We start from the raw sequence: 14,300 nt of genomic DNA, 5'->3' as shown, positions 1-14,300 counted from the left end.
GCTAGCATCAGATCTGCATACAAAGAATCTACAGGGAGAATTACAAGTGTGCTAAGCTTCAGTACCTACAGCTGATAGGTGAGAAAACAAGGAGAGGCTAATCAGATCACAAGATATAGAATACTATGCCACTGCTGCCTATTTGCAGTATGTACCACATCACTATTTCAAAAATATATATCTATTTCACGCATCTTCCTTGATAACCAAAAAAAAAGTTCCACTTTCACTACTGGCTCAGTTAGTTTAAATCTCAACATTTAAGTCTGTAACATCAGACAAAACTCATTGTCAGAGAGCAGCGTGAGCTGGGCAACTCCACCAGCAGGAGAACAAGTTGGCAGCCAAGACTGATTCCAGTAGACCTGGGAGCTCCCCAACATGGCACAGCAATCCAAACTGGTCAAACAGAGACAAGTGCTGATAGTAAAAGGGGCCACCAATAGCCCAGTGAGTAGCAGGCAAAGGAACAGGCCACAGTCAGTTTGGGAAATCCCAATGAAATTTCATGAACAAGGAGCAAGGCTGGAGACATACACACTAAAGGTAGGACCAGCTGTCCAGCCTGAGCTTAAATGGAGCTCCTGGGCCCAGAAGGTGTGGGGCTGGGTGAGGCTTGTCAGAGCATTTAAGGCCTAATAGTGTCCTCAGGGCCATGTCACTATTTATTTCTTTAATTCCACTTACCACAAAATAGATTTTTTTATTATTTTATTTATTTATTTTACACAAACTTTTAAAAATATGTACTTTTCTGTCCTGTGGGGTTTACTTCATTTTGGAATAAAGTGACATTTAAATACTCCAACAAGCTTTAAGCAGCTGATCTACAAGACTTAGCACTGACAAATGTTTTACATACATCTTTCATTGACATAATATTAACATTTTTACTTTTTTTTTTTTTTTTGCCTGTTTTGCTTCTTTGTTATGAGTACTGCATAAAAAATAAGGATATTTGTCAAAAAAGCTAGATGGAAGCTAAAAAGTGTTAAACTGCAGAGAAGATAGAAACCAAAGAAGAAATATGAAAGGCTCAAAATAAATGAATAGTATTTACCAAAAATTAGTTGGGAATGCACAAAAAGACACTAGACAACACAGTAAAGTAGGATAGTAAAAACAAGGCATTCTCCAAAACAGCACAAATGAGGAGGCAATGTAAAACTCAACAGGTTAAAGGTAAGAGCTCACTAAGATAGACCAAAGAACACTTGTGAAGTTACAGAAATTCACAGTAAATCCTTTTTCCAAGGACAACATAAGCAGAAAATATCCTTGGAAGTATGTAGCATCTTCTGAGGAGCTATGTATAAGAGCATGTGCACAAGACGTGTGACTAGCTGTCTGCTGGAAGGGAGCTTCCCATGCTGATGTTCTGTTTCATGAGGGACTCAGAGGATTGATTGGGTTCAAACCTTTATAACGAAGGCTGCAAAACAAAGTGAACAGTGACAAATTACTGGGACCAGATGGTGTTCACCTAAGAACTCCAAAAGAACTCAAGGATAAAACAGCTGAACTACTAATTATTTTTTTCCTTTAATATCATGGTATAAGGCTACATCCAATTCTAAAAGATTTTCTGAATATTCTATGAAAAGCTGCAGCTCTGTAAACTTGATGTATTTATTGAACTAAGTAGTAGAAATTGTAATCAAGAACTGGTTAGCTGTCTTTAGGATCAACTTTGACATAGGGGGTTAGAATCAACATGTCCTTTTTAAAGGGAACTGGTATATCACAGAGCTGCTGCAGTCCTGCCAAGGTGTCAAAAAAAAAAAAAAAAAAAAAAAAAAAAAAACAGATAGGAGAAAACTTTGAAATGCAAAAGTATTTCAACAATGCCCTTTGCAAAGATGCTTACAGAAACAAAGCTGCCATAATATATAAGATCTATCATGAAAAAAAAAAAAAAAAAATCACTGGACGACTAACATGAGTTAGTAGTGTATGTCCACAGTTTCCTGCAGAGTGGTCACCAAATGAATTCTGGAAGTTTTGGTAGTGAAGTCTGAGATGTTCAATTAAGTGCTCTAGATATCAACCAGATGGTCCAATGTTAACTTAGCTGAAAGATGAGATGAAAAGGAAGGTAACAGATAACTTGGTTAAGATAACTTGGTAATTGCTGATAATACTAAGCTATTGAAGATCAGTGTGAAGTCACCATGTTCTGAACTTTCAGGTAAATTTTTTCAAGGTAGATTTTTTTTTCCCTCTATAGATCACGAAGATTAGGCAATCGCAGTACATATTTCACTGTGTTATACCTCATTGTGCCCACAGAAACATCCTAAAGCTATTTAAGTAGATAGCAGACTACTACTCAAGAATCATGTTTAGCCAAGAACATATAAATGTTCTCATCAGCACCAGCAACTGATAACTGAACTGCTAGGCAGCCTCAATCATATTTTTCACTTAAGAACACTTTTAAGATGCTTTGGATCTGTCCCTACAACACAACATAATACTTGCTGCGCAATATTCACAGCTCGCATGTTAAAATTGCATTTAAAATTGCCTCCACCTTATAGATAGGATATAACAGCTTTTGCGTGTAACACTTTGTTGTTGTTAATAACAATTCAAAATGGTTCCACTGTTAAGGAAAATGTAGGCCCATACACCTGATGTCTATATTGGGCAAAATAGCAGAGACTATAACAGGATAACAGAAGGTACTGTTACTAGTCTGTGTGGATGAGTATGATTTATATTAAAGGGTCAGCATAACATGGCCTTTCTTAAAACAAGACTGGAAATTTATTGTGATTCTGTGAGGAACAACAAGCACATGGTTAATGATGTTTCATCTACAGAATCTACACAGATTTCCAATAGCTTTTTAAAGAAAACTAAAATTATTCACTATACCTTTTTTTTTTTTTTTTTTTTTTTTTTTTTAAAGGGGAAGAAGTAAGCTTTAGACTGAAAACACTTGCATTTTTTTATGTTTTGAAATGAATTCCATCAGGAGCAGTCAACATGGATTTACAAAAGGCAAATCATGCTCAACCAACCTATTTTCCTTCTGTGACAAAATGACTGTCTATGCAGATAAGGAAAGAGTAGTGAATGCAATATATATTGACTTCTGGAAAGCTTTTCACCACCTCATACAACAATCTGATTTGAAAGCTGAGCAAGCCTTCCCGTTGAAGAGTAAAAACACTGAATTAAGTGACTTACAAGAGAATCCTCTGGCATTATGAATAAAGTACAAAGGCATGGAAAGTTATCTATACTGTTTGAACAGTGCATTTAATATTTTATGCAACATAAAAAACATTATGAACTAAATATATGCTACAAAAAAGCATAGCGCTCACTGGCAAAAAGCAGGAACAAAAGCAAATAACTAGATATTATCTTGAGCACTAAAAGGCAGCTCCAGAACAGCAATTCTAACAGCTAAGTCAGGAAGTTGATTAATACGTGTTCTCTTTCTTCTAAAACTCTTCTTTTCACTTATTAGCAAGATCAGCTTAGGAAAACTACATGAAATGGAGTTCGTTCAGTAAAGCCCAGTATGGTGGTAGGGTTGGTTGTTTCCTAACTTACTGTTTCCTAATTGTCTGGAGTTAGGCAAGACTATGAGTTGACTCCATCTGCCAACTTACATGAACCAAGGAATCATCAGTAAGAATTCTGGCTTGCAAGCCAACTGTATCAAGTAGTAACCTACGTGACTATTAGTTTTTAATACAAGTTATGAACAATGTATCAGGAGGGCGTACTTAGCAAAGCGAAGTTTTTTGACAGACCTGAAATATATTTTCTATTGAGAATTTATCTCTTGGGCATTTTCCATTTTCATCTGGAATGGAAGAAATAAAAACAAGTTTCCCATAGGACAAAAAAAAAGTTTGGCTAGCTCTCTAATCTGATTCCTCAGCAATAATAAAATAAAATAAAATACATTTTATCTGATGTCTTCCATCTCCTACCACACTTCTGTCAACAGCAAGTTACAGTGAGGGATATACTAGCATTCCCAAAAGAGAAAGTATCTAAACCACTCACTCAGCAGTCCCTCTGAAGCTTCATTTCAAGCACTGTTGTTGATCTCAATTAAACAGACAAACTCAAGTACAAACTGGTGTACTGGTGTCTGATAGCCAATTTCCCCATTTTATCCTTCTTATAGTTGTTTTACTTTGTTTTCACATAAATTAATTGCTTACATGGGATACTGGCCTTTTCTGATATTAAGCACATTTCCTACTTGCATAGCTAAATAGAGTTATTCTAGGTTGTGCCAAGAAGCTACAGTATGCTATTCAATAAAATTAGAACAAACAAGAAAATTTGTCATCACATAAAATGCAGCACTAATCCATTTTTCATGTCTGAAAAAATATAATTATATAGTATTTCTAATATAAGAAGACATTGCTGCATAAACTTCACACATTTTGCAAGTTCAAACTAATTAAAATAATATTTAAAAGTGAATGGTTTTAGAATGTTACGTGAATTAAGGATGTGAGAAAGTGACAGAGTATTCATTCATACTTATTTTTAATCAACCAACTGCGATACAAAGTTACTGTTTGAGGTTTTTTGAGTATATCAACATCAAATGGAATTACAGAAAACAGATGATAAAACAAATAGGAGTCTAAAGCCATGTGAGTAAATTACTGAGAGTCACCAATATGAATACCTAAGATGACACATGAGATTAATTTAAATTATCTGAATTGAAACAAATATTGCCAATTAAACACTGTTCACTGAAAACATATAGAAAAATAATAAAAATACCCTTGAATTAGCCCTTTGGGTTTAGTTCAGAAGCTCACTGACTACTTCTTTTGTCTAAATGCCTTGGCTAGGGAAGCTTTAGTTTTTGGGTTTTGTTTGTTTTTAAATCACCACTCCAGAAGACCCAACACGTGCCCAAACCAAAGTGGATAATCTGTACAAAATACTGGCATGGAATCGTGAAAAATTTCGTAGAACAGAAATCTCACTTAGAACTGTTTTGCATTTGTTAGGCTGCTAGTACCTATTAAAATACCTCTATAAGGAAATTTATCAACACTAATATATTCAAATAAGTTAATCATGCAGCAACATCAGACTGCAACATTCACTTTGGTGGTCAGGAGAAAAATATTATACTCTTAGGCCAGGCTGTATGCAGAATTAATTTGTTTTTCACAACACATCCTACCTGTGGACTGAATTTTAAAATGTGATTCAGGTCTGCCAATATTATCATTACTTTTTTCTCTTATTTCTTTCATTGTACTAATATTGCATAAGGCTTACATCAAACCGAGCCAATTCTTTACTCATCACTGCTAGAATAATCATAACACTTCACTTGGCAGGTATTAGCTTTTGCAGAAACAAACAAAAGCAAACAAATCTGGAGGCTATATAATTTTGAGAAAACTATGAAGATAGGCCAAAAATTAAGAAACTATGAAAAGCTTTTCATTTTCAATAAAAAAGTAAAATTATTACAGAAGCCATCTTTAAGCAACAGAATCAGATAAACTATGGTACTTCAGAACAATGATACTCAGCATTTACACTGGATTGATTAGGAGAGTGGAACACAAGTCAACAGTAAGGGTCTAGTTTGCATATAATATTTACAGAAAGAGCAATTTAAGAGCAGAGGAGGCACGCTCAGGGACAAAAAATAATAATACATATATATACACACACACAAGTTGAACAACAGAGTACTTCACTTCTTTCCACACTTTTATTCCACATTTCATAAGTTTAAGAATCTTAAGATAACACCCTCAGATCAAGTCTGAAATTTGCATCCCTAGAAATGAAAAATAAGGAACATTCTTGTTTTCCACAAGAGCACCAGTGAAAGCAAAACGGATCAAGATACTGATGATCCACTACAATTTAAGCAGAATGCACAACATCCCATGTTTACAGTGTTTTGATTACTAACTCAAAAAAGACGAGGAGGTGGAACAGACTTGCTACCCAGCCCCCCAAGAGTTTTAACCCACTTCACTCCATCTCACTCAATGAAATATTTCACTTGCTAGCAAAGCTTGAAAAGTTAACTTACTTCACGCTCTTCCTATCAGAACTGTAATATTGTGTAGGAAAACGTTCATAACCAGATGGTCTAGAGAGGGAATTCATGAAGCAGTATTCTCCAAGGCCTCTGGTTAAAGCAATTACCCGAGACAGGTGACATCTATCAATCAGCCCCCAAAGACTTAAGTGAGAGTCTGTTCTCTGACAAGGCAGGAAAGAGATGCCAAGATATTCAGGTGGTGGTCCTTTTCATGTACAGAAAAAATCTCTTACAAGTTTACTTTGTATGCGCTGATTTTCTGTCACAGATAGACTCCTAGACAAGTAACTGAAGATCATCCTTTAGATACCTATGTCTATGTTGTTTTGTTAATCTGGGCTTCAGTTTCTTACCCAGTAAAGGAAAAAAAAAAAAAAAAAAAAAAAAAAAAAATAGTCAGCATGCTGAACCAAAAATATATCCATAGTTTCCTGCTGGCTTTCTTCTGCCAAGAAAGCTATTTACTCACATGCTCAATAACTCCAATATTATCATGTAGTGAAACATCATAACCATGTCTGACTTCTCAAAAAAGGTGATGTAGAGGAGAAGTAGCACTAAGCAGGGTTTATGATAGTGACTTTCCATTCATGCTTTATGAAAACAGTAATTACAACAGTAAGCTATTGGTCAATGAAGCCAACATGCAAGTGTAGTGCAAGAAATATAATGAAAAACTAAAATTCCTCATTTGTCTTATGCAGATCCCTAACATTATACTTTCTGAATGATTTCCCTCTGCCAAACTAGGTTTTCTGTTACTGCACTCCAGTTCTCTTCTCCCTCATGTCAATTTGCCAATAAACTCAGAATACCGGAGGTGGAAAAACAAGAAAAAAAATAGTGGAGAAGATCCTTAGAAGCCTCTTTTTTTCCAAGGTCTTTCAAACACACCTACAGGAGAGTGTTCAGTTGGGTTTCATTCCCGCTATGCTTTTACATGTATCTTCGGAAATGCCTTGTTTTTTTATAGCTTCTAAAATACAATTGCTTAAGAAACCTTAAAACATAGTGACAAAAAACTTCAGATTTTTCCAATTATTATTTTTTAAATATCAGAGTTTAGGAACAAAGACTGAATGGATAATAATGCACAGAAGTTCTGGTTTTACTTTTCTGTAAGAAGAGGAAATATCATTGTGATCCATTGCAGAACGTTTTTGTTGGTTTTTTTTTGTAGTTACAGCATGTGTTAGTTACCTTCAGAAAAAGTAAATGTAATGTAATTATTTAATGCTGTGTTTTCAATAATGACTCCTAAATGAAGTTAGTTATTTCCTAATGGAATGCTGAAAAACATTAAATACTATCAGAATATCTCAAAACTGGTTGAACTTTTATGAAAAGAAAAAGGTTAAGGCACACTACCAGGAAAGGTTAGTTTCCCTTCTCTGCAGCTTCAGAACAGACTTCAATAATGACAGGAATTACACAGCTACCTGGGTCAATAGGCAGCCTTTCCATGCCTCCTTTCAGGAAGCCTGAACACTCCCTGGAGCATAAAGTCCAAGGAAAAATCTTAAAACCTTTCCCGTCTGGTGTTTGAAGAATTCCAGCTCCTAGCTGAAAAACTAGAAGACTTTTAGAGAGCTCTGAGCAAACCTCCTTAAAAATCTAGAAACTCGTCAGTGTTTCACCTTCATCTCACCTGCTGTACAACTGCTGTTCATTAAACCACTGATTGCTATTACTAATGTGAAACAGGCAACTGCATCAAGTACAGACAGCAGTTTCTGATCTAACTATCTCCTTTTTTTTTTTTTTTTTTTTTTTTAAGTATTGAGATATTTTCCAGTATTCTTCAATTACAGTTAATTTTTTTTTAAATCCTGAAAAGAAAAATGGGAGATTTTTTTTTTCCCCAAATTGGAAATTTAGAAAACAAAACAAAACACAAAAAAAACACGAACACTTAAAATCAGCTATTTTACCCTTGATAACATATTTCCTGTGCATTAGAAATAAAGATGCACATCTGAAACCAGCACCCAGGGCATCTGATGAGACACAGTTGGGCTGGCTGGTATCAGTAATTCTTTGCATAGAAGAAAAATGCTGGGATTTTTGCCTTCCCATCCACATTGAGGCAGAAGACAGGAACCTTCATTTACTCTTTCTATGATAACATGCTCTGTTGAAATAGCTTGGCACCTTTTTGGACCAGTATGCAGAAGCCCTTCTGGCCTGGGTGGAAACACAGACAGCAGGTTATCCATAAAACCTGCATGCACTGTTAATGACTCTCTGCCATGCTCTATGCAAAAAGATGAATGAGACAGACCTTCGTACTGTCTCGTGCTCTGCATGTTTGTGTTCCATGCTGAAAACATGACGAGCATCAGGGAAGAATTAATAAAAATTGATTAAAATAAACGAGATCTCTATTTTTCTTCATTTGTGCCTGGAAAATATGTTGATACATTACATTAAATTTCATTAGAGAAAGGAACAATTTAGTACTATTAAATATCCTGATTAATATTATTTTTTTCTTTTGAATGTCTTGTATTCTTTATTGAAGATGATCAACTACATATTTTCTTAATACTCTTTGGCAAAGTCGTGAACATTTTAACTAGCTTTCTGATTTATTTTGGAACAGAGAGTTGTCACTGGATCTAGGAGGCTTTTTTTTTTTTTTAATTGATGCAAAATCTTTTATCTGGAGATAAGCAACAGATGTCTGCTAGGAGGTATCTGCACTTTGAGCTCACTGGTATTTTCATCCCTCCTCCAGAATACAGAAATGTTTTTGTGCTGAGAAAGCTGTAAACTGTTTCAATTTTCAACCTTTATAAAATATTAACTAAGCAATATGTTAAGTAGTATTAGAATTTATTTTTGAACCAAATTGTCCTATGTTTAAAACCACAGAAAATCGTGCCACAAGCAAAACATACATAGATGCATTAATAAACAAGGAGCAATGTATTAAACTTTGAAACACGTAAAAAAAAAAAAAAAAAAAAAAAAAGAGAGAGAGAGAGAGAGAGACATTCAGCATTTTCAGCAGTTGCAGTATCCAGAGCCAAAAAAATACCAAGACTGAATCTTTTCAAAGAACTGTTTGATCTGCAGTGTGGACTCTGTCAGCACCGTTCTGGAGCACAACTCTGAATACCGGCATTGCTGATAGGGAGTTAAAATGAACCACCAACAGATCCCCTGGGCACAAATAAGCGTAACATGAAAGAAATCTTAAGGAACTAAAATCAAAATTAAGAATAACAGCACTTTTCAGAAAATGGCAAATATAGCAGAGTACCTGAGTGTTTCACAAAACAAGTACCTCTTAATTCTCTTGAAGTGAGTTTTCCCATCTATCAATAGAAATTTTAAAATCCTCCTTTAGCTGAAAGAAATCCACTTGCAAAGGAGTTTTAAAAAAGCATCTCTATCTCATTAAGCATCAAACTCTCAGAACAAGGGATTGGCAAGTAGTCTTCCATTGGGGCAACTCAAACAATTTACTTTTGCTTACTGTTGCATAAGCAATCAATGTATCAATGGAGAAGATGAAGGAAATACTACACACAAAGATATGAAATCCAGAATCTCGGGAAGGTGGGGAGGGAGAGAAGGGAAACTACAGTAGTATTCCTAAATTCACAGAACAGGGAATTGCAGAGCTCAGGCTGAAGGGATGGCTTATTCTTTCCATGGCAGATTTGTGAGATTAGATTTAAATCTGCTTTAGTACTTTTGCCAAGAACTCCAAGCACCCAGTAGTAGCCAGAAGGTGTGGTTAGGACTCTTTGCACATCTCCCATTGACTACGGTGATTCTAAAGAACTCCAGTTTATTACTTCAGTATTGTGACTTCATGGCCTCTAAAACAGGTACACAGAGAGAATATGTATTTAAGGCAATTCTTTCAAACAAGATAATTTTCTCACAAAGACATTTTTTTAATAAAATTTATCAAAGACTATCACCTATCATAGGCATTCTTACTATCCCCAGGGATAACTTTGCAACCTCGTCATTTCCAAACAGGTTTTCTACAGCTTAAATAAATAAATCTCTCCTGAAGCTGATCCACAGGTTAGTCAGCACTTGAATAACCAGGTACTGTGCATGACTATTTATATTTACACCAATGTTTGTAATAACAAAAGATTTAAATACGCATATACTGTACTTATTTTTATAACCTTACCTCACAGTTTAATTAGCCACATTATTTCACAGGGAAAAAAAAAAAAAAAAAAAGACAAAAAAAAAACCTTTAATTCCCCACCCCAGCACACTTTCAAATAATTCCACCTACACAGCACTGCAATTCTGTTTTCTTCAAGCTTGATGTTAATCTCAAGAAAAACAAACATCAGCCTAGACCTTTAGGGCCCCAAAATATAAACAAATTTCTTTCAAAGATCTACTCTGATAAAGGGACTGGCCAGAAGAAAATTACAATTTCTACTTCACTTTAACGGTAGGCATTTCCAAGCATTAATACTATTCAATATATATTTTTAAAAGTCCAGCAGGCCTATTTAAATACCCAGACCTCTTTGCTATACCATCAGACACAGACAAATAACAGCACTGTGCGTTTAGTTTCCCAACTGAACAGCTCTCCTCCCAAGGAACAGAGAGATGCCTCCTGAGATGAAAACACAGTTTTCAGGCTAATCTCCACAGTCTGAATGCCAATTCTGCGTAACATAACTCTGCATGCACTAAAGATTATTAAACAGTTTTTCAGGGTCAAGGAATCTTTCAGGGCAAAAAGGTACATTTACCTCATCTGAAAAAATGGCAAAGAATAGAAATCCATTAACACAGCAAGAAGATCCACATTACATCTGTTTTCAGATTTGACTAATCTAGGTTCTATTCCTATAACCGGATATTCTCCATTTTATTGAGGAAATAAATAGCAGATTAGACAGAATCATGTTGAGATTTGCATTGCAACAGACAAGGGAAAAAGAAAAAAAAAAAAAAAAAAAAAAAAAAAAGATTTGTCAAATTGCAGAATCAATGATAATGAAGTAAGAAAAACTACCAGGGAATTAAGTTGCTAGGCTACTGAGTACTTATGAGAAATCTGACATACCAATTAAAGTAAAATATATTTTCAGGATGTAAGAACAAAAATGTTTATTAGTCTGAGATAAGTAATTAAGTGGAATACTGAAAACAGAACTGAATGAGAGAAAGCAGTTCAAAATACTATATAGCCAGTTTGGTATCAGAATCTTGAAAGGTGTTAAAAGGATACACTATTAAAAATATATTAATTTGACAGTAGCAAATACAGAACACAGCCTAAATTTTCACTTATACCATCAACATGACCTATTTTAGAAAATTTAGTTTAAAATTTTTCTCAGTGCTACTGAGGTGACAGTCTGAAAGGGTTAGAAAAATTTACTCATACAAGTCAAACCATGATGATACTTCAATCAAAATAACATTCTGATCTAAGTTTTTTCAGATAAATATGGTTGGTCTTTTTACCCAGGTATACATGGCACCTATGGTATATGTTCCATAATGTATACATAACAGTTCCATATAATAGACACCATCAGAAGGCCCAGTTTAAACCTTTTTGGAAAATAAACAGAGATACTTTTTAAAAACTTTTTTTTTTTTTTGATAAATATATATATATATATTTATAAAATACTTGGGGGGGGGAGTGGGGGGGGGAGCATGTAGCCAGAAAGAAGTATCAAAAAGTAACAACATTATTTTAAACGTACCAGGCTACACCACCATGAGAAAACTATGTAAAAAAAGGAGCTTAAATTTAAACTTGATTATAAGTTCTTCTTTCTTGTTAACTTTTCACTTTAGTGTTACCCCTCCTATATCCCCCTAATCTAAATACAGATTGTGAACTGACAGAAATTACTAAGTAAACTTAAAGCTTCAATTTTAATGTTACTTTGATTATTGTTACTGTGATTTTGATTATTTCCTTTGTGAATTAAATCATTTCCTTGTATACAACTGTCCAAACATTAACCTTTAGCACAGTAACTCCAGAGACATGCCTGGCGAGCAGCGGAAGCTGGCAATGACAGCAGCCTGCATACTCCAGCTCCCCTTTGTCACAGCCTCCACTTGAGGACTTGGTGAAGTTCAGGGCTCCTGGGCAGCTGGGGGAAAACGTGGCACAGGGTCCACAGCTCCTTGTGGAGCTGCCCCTAGGCAGAGTGGACCAGGACGGTATCCTGGAAAGATCCTGCCACTGATTTTAATGTTGAAAATGAGAGGTGCCCCAAGGGAGCTTTCAAAAGTAAAGTGGGTTTTATTTTTGTTTGGGAACCATTTGTGAAATGAAATTGCAGATAAACACAAGCATCAAAGCAGAAACCCAGTGTTTTAAATGGACATCTGAAGGAGTAGACAACACAACAGGCAGGTGCTGTCATTGTTCACTAGAAACATCCCACTGTTCTCAGTGAATATTCGCTGAGCTCTTTCCGTGCACATACATCTATATGGAGAACAAAGAGAAATGCATAGTTAAGGGTATGTCATAATTTTGGATTTAAACCTGTCCTTGAAGATGTAAGCTAACTTCACACATGCAGTGAAACTATTAACATGATTCCAGTGGGTGGAATCATGGCAAAAGAATGAAGAAAAACTTGTAGGTCCAACAATTTTTTAGGTTCTCCAGTTGCCCCAAGTCTATAGCTACATAAAAAAAAAAAAAAAAAAAAAAAAAAAAGTGTGAGTCTGCAAATAATGTAAAGTGATGTGGTCTACTTAGAGATTCCTGAGTGGACTGAGCATTTGAGTTAAATAGCTTAGCAGCTCCTAAAAGCCACAATTTGCTGCGCCCCAACATGTTACACACTAAACATAACTTGCATACGGTTACAAAAATATATATATATATTTATTTTACTACTTCTAAATAGAGAAAGTTGACAAAGAATATACCAAATACAGGTACAGACACAGGCAAACAAATGATAAACATCTCAAAGTCACATCCTAGAACCCTAGGAACTACAACAGATTGCTTATAACCATACCTTAAATATTGAATTCCTGTTCTCTCAACTTAAAGCATGTTCCCCACTCAATTATTTTTTCAGTGCAGATCAATAACAGCCATTTGTTTCCATCACCCCTGTCTGTAATAATTAATAAGCAACCAAAATATTTTACCTGTATAATCACATTCACTATTCTGAACATAGAGTATCTTTTTACATAAAATTACTGTTGTAGTAATTTTACTGTGAATAAAGCTATTATTCTCAACAAAAATAATTTGAGAGCTTTCGAACTGAGTAAATACTCTTCATCAAATTCAACAGCAACATCAAAATCAGACTATTTCATTAAAAAAAAACCTCTCCAGGCCTCACACTACAGTACAATAATATGCTAGCACATGGAGATGACAAAAGATGCAGCAGATGAAGCGTTGTCACTTGCAGTGTCAGAACACCTTTTATGCAAGACTCAGCATGTAGAGAACATGCACACCCAGGTTCAGAGTACCTGTCAGCTGCAGCTACATCTCAAAAAGATAATCTGTGCAATTTATTACATCAGTAAGCAACAGCTAAAACCTCAACTTCATAAAAATTACTGACCTGCTGAATCCTGATGTCCCGAAACTGGATAAAGTACCTTCACTTATTTCTATACAGAACCTTTAGGAAATAATTATCTGTGAGTACACATGCAAATGGCTGATTTGGAGATTTTGGACAGCAGAATTTAGGAGGGTTTTTTTTGTTTGTTTGTTTGTTTGTTTTTGTTTTTGTTTGAAGTTTGAAGTCCAGGAAACTGAAAGAAAGGATGAGACTCCACTGAGACTTCTTTCATTTTCTCAGACGTGACACAAAAGTTCCCTACTCCCCAGTATCCACTGTATTACAAAAAACATCTACAATGCTGTACAAGTCTGCTCCTTGCATGCAACATCCTCACTATTGATTCAAAGATCGAAGCCGAAATTCCTTTAAGTGGTATATTCTTTATTGCAGCGCTGGATGCACGGGGGATCTCTCCACCTATCGTGCATACCTAAAGCGGAAAGCAGTCTTGAATTTATACAATCAATCTATCAATATTCTACAAGCACCTATACATATGCATTACCTATCCCCGCCTTCCCTCGCTTCTTATGCTAATTAGCCTTTTGGCACCTTGCGCCTGCGTAGAGCCTTCCAAGAATTGTGGGCAGGGGTCTTTGGGACGTGGGCAGGGGTCTTTGGGAGGAAGACCCCGAGTCTTCCTCACAGTGTAC

At 35.4% G+C, this 14,300-nt stretch overlaps 1 protein-coding gene and 1 long non-coding RNA gene across 4 annotated transcripts in view; both read right to left on the bottom strand.

Moving 5' to 3' along the window:
* The window catches only part of LOC311441124, a 97,405-nt gene extending 91,255 nt beyond the window's left edge, over positions 1–6,150 (bottom strand). Inside the window, exon 1 of the long non-coding RNA XR_014695806.1 lies at positions 6,059–6,150. This is a non-coding gene — a long non-coding RNA (uncharacterized lncRNA). The remainder of the gene's footprint in view (positions 1–6,058) is intronic.
* Positions 1–14,300, bottom strand: part of CADM2 (cell adhesion molecule 2) — a 679,737-nt gene that overhangs the window by 631,831 nt on the left and 33,606 nt on the right. The gene's annotated exons all lie outside the window — the stretch shown is intronic.

Source organism: Aythya ferina (assembly GCF_964211825.1).
Source record: "Aythya ferina genome assembly, chromosome: 1".
Classification (NCBI taxonomy): Eukaryota; Metazoa; Chordata; class Aves; order Anseriformes; family Anatidae; genus Aythya; species Aythya ferina.
The sequence above is the reverse complement of the archived record's forward strand: the minus strand, read 5'-3'. Positions and strand labels throughout refer to the sequence as shown.